The sequence below is a fragment of the Suricata suricatta genome, chromosome 7 (genome assembly GCF_006229205.1).
Source record: "Suricata suricatta isolate VVHF042 chromosome 7, meerkat_22Aug2017_6uvM2_HiC, whole genome shotgun sequence".
NCBI lineage: Eukaryota > Metazoa > Chordata > Mammalia > Carnivora > Herpestidae > Suricata > Suricata suricatta.
In genome coordinates, this window is record NC_043706.1 from 76,531,857 (window position 1) to 76,535,012 (window position 3,156).

Below are 3,156 nucleotides of genomic sequence, written 5' to 3' on the forward strand. Positions count from 1 at the left end.
AATAGTCAGAAGTTTTTTAAGTTGGGGTGCCTGACTGGCTCAGTTGTTAGAGAATGAGACTCTTGGTCTCAGGGTAGTGAGTGTGAGCCCCACGTTGGGCATAGAGATTACTTAATAAAAGAAAATTTCAAATGTTTTAAAGTTGATCAATATTATAAATATCAGAAAAATATTACAGGTGCCTGGAACCACTCTCTAGTACTACTCTTTTTTCATTTTACTCCATAGAAAAACTTGATCTCTCACTCTCTTTCTCTCTCTCTCTGTCTTTCTAAATTATCTCTGTGTTCAACATAGGGCTTGAACTCACAACCCCAAGATCAAGAGTCGTGTGCTCTACTGACTGAATCACCTAGCCACCACTGCTCTCTTCTTCATATGACAATGGTTTGTAACATTTTCTATAAGCAGCGCAGAAGGACAATTTAGCATAATTGGTTGAAATTTATTTCTTATTGATAATTTGGAAAGGCTTTTTTAAAATTTTTAATGTTTATTTTTGAGAGAAAGAGAGAGACAGAGGGAGACTGAGGGTGAATTGGGAGAGGGCAGAGAAAGAGGGAAACAAAGAATCCAAAGCAGGCTCAAACTCATGGACCGTAAGATCATGACATGAGCCCAAGTCTGATGCTTAACTGACTGAGCCACCCATGCACCTCTGGAAAAGTTTTTTTTAGTTTCACATTTCATGACTAGTAATGACTATAGCATCATGCATATTTTTAGAATTATTGTCAAATATAGTAGAGATACGAGCTGTAAAATTTAAAGATATTTCAAGTTTTCTTGAGCAGTGATAAACCTTAATTTTTTTTAATAGGCCACATTCATCAATCAATTTGTCTGCCATATCCTATCTCAGATGAATATAATGGGCTTTATGTTATCCTTATTGATGCCAGTATTTTGTATTAAATCAAGAATCAATTAAACCTTCCAATGACTGACATGTCATCAGCCTTTGTCAAGAGCAGATGTATCAGGTATGCTGAAACAAAATCCAGTACTTTGCAATATGTATATAATGTTTTACTTCATAGATCTACTCATTGTGTATGGTCTTGCTAAGTTTATACACTACAAATAGTAATTCTGATAAATTCTATTATGTACAATCTCCTTCAAAAGAGGAGGGAGAAACTATGATACATATATAATTATATGCATTGCATTGTTGAGTATATCACTAACAGATAGTATTTCCTGTTTGACTAGGAAGATGAAAATATACTCTTGCCTTCCTAACAATTTTACATATCTAGTGTTTAGAAGAATTTCCAGTAAACTGACTTTTACCTCCACTTATTTCTTTTTAATACTATTTAAAAAATTTTTTTTATGTCTTTATTTTATTTTGAGAGACAGAGACAGAGAACGAGTGGGGGAGGGGCAGAGAGCGAGAGGGAGACACAGAGTCTGAAGCAGGCTCCAGGCTCTGAGCTGTCAGCACAGAGCCTGATGCAGGGTTCGAACCCATGAAGCGTAGGATCATGACCTGGGCAGAAGTTGGAAGCTTAACTGACTGAGCCACCACCTGACAGTCTCCTCCAAATGTTCTTGACATTCAGGAACACCCTTTTATTCACATATCCAACCCTTCTCTTTGACCTTAATCACTGGTTTTTGCATAAATTATTCCCAAATTTCACTTCTGTTTCTTGCTCTTTCTTATGGTTACAGGAATTTTGAACTGTGAAGTCTCATCCTTTTTGTCAGACCTGTGTTTCAAAGAATCTTGGTGACCAAGACACATCCTTACCAAATGAGTCATGTTCACCTAACTCTGCTAATTCAGTGCAATTATAATTTATTATAATACATGTATGTATTAATACATACATCAGCACAGAGCCTGATGTGGGGGGTTCAATCTCATGAACTGTGTGGCCTTAACCTGAGCTGAAATCAAGAGTCAGACACTCAGCTGAGTAAGCCACACAGATGCCCCTCTTGTGATCAATTCTATATTTCATCATAAAAAAATAAGTGGCAATATGGCAGGGGATGGTGGCCAATTTCTCTGAAATGAGTAGTAGAGGGTAAAAGTGGAATCCATTGCCACACTATTTTTACCTTACAGAGCAATTAATACTTTTCAAAAAGATGTTTCTGTCAGTTTTTAAGGTTTTTCCACCGTCATAGGCTTGCTGTCCTGTCACAATCATGGATTGGTTAAGCTGATTATCTGTAGAGCGATGTCATTTCTTTGCATATGTGAGTCTCAATACTCCTGAAGCCTTTACTAATTTATTGCTGTTTCAGATACCAACTCCGCTAAAGTTAACTAACAAGCACTTGTTCAGTTTCTATATTGATTTAAAAATATAAAATCAATGGAAATGTTAGTACTCAAAAGGCAAAAAGGGACACGGGAAACACTTCATAGAATTTTGGAGATTGAAACTGGAATCTAGGTTAAAGTGTGTGTGTGGAGTTTGTTTATTTCACAGCCTGGGGTATTTGAAGATCAAGTTCTCATAGATTAGCAGTACAATAGACGATCCTATCATGTACATTAGAAACTCCAGTTTAATATGATCATGCATAAAACTTAGCCATTAATTGAAAGGAGACAAATAGACTGGTCATGAGTTGGCAACTTTGGTCTTTCTATCTATTTATTTATTTACTGAGCTTCATTTGTTTTCTTTAACTTCACCTTCAATGTGCAATCCCTGGGCTAAAAATGCATATTTTTGTGTATATTTTATTATATTTATTGCAGACTTAATTTTTAAAAACACTTAAATAAGGGACTCCTGGGCAGCTCAGTTGATTTAGCATCCTAACTCTTGATTTTGGCTCAGGTCATGATCCCAGGGTCATGGGATGGAGCCCTATTTTGGCTCAGTGTGGAGCCTGCCTGTGATTTTTCCTCTCTCCCTCTGCCCCTGTCCCCTGCTTGTGCTCTCTCTCTTCCTGAAATAAAATTTAAAAAAAATTTTTAAATAAGACTACAGCAATGTAAAAACGTCACTACTGCATACTTTCCTTATTTCCCTTCTTTTTTTCTCTCTCCTTCAAACACTTTGCATTATTTTTTTTAATTTTTTAATGTTTTATTTATTTTTGCTAGAGAGACAGAGCATGAGAGGGGGAGGGGCAGAGAGAGAAGGAGACAGAACTGGAAGCAGGCTCCAGGCTCTGAGCTGTTAG

The 3,156-nt window shown here is 36.6% G+C and overlaps 1 long non-coding RNA gene across 1 annotated transcript; it reads left to right on the forward strand.

Annotated features, from left to right (window-relative positions):
• The first annotated feature begins 305 nt into the window (after nucleotides 1-305).
• On the forward strand, nucleotides 306-937 carry LOC115295614. The gene is made up of 2 exons (XR_003910490.1): nucleotides 306-387; nucleotides 821-937. It is a non-coding gene; the product is annotated as an uncharacterized LOC115295614 (long non-coding RNA).
• The last annotated feature ends 2,219 nt before the right edge of the window (nucleotides 938-3,156 follow it).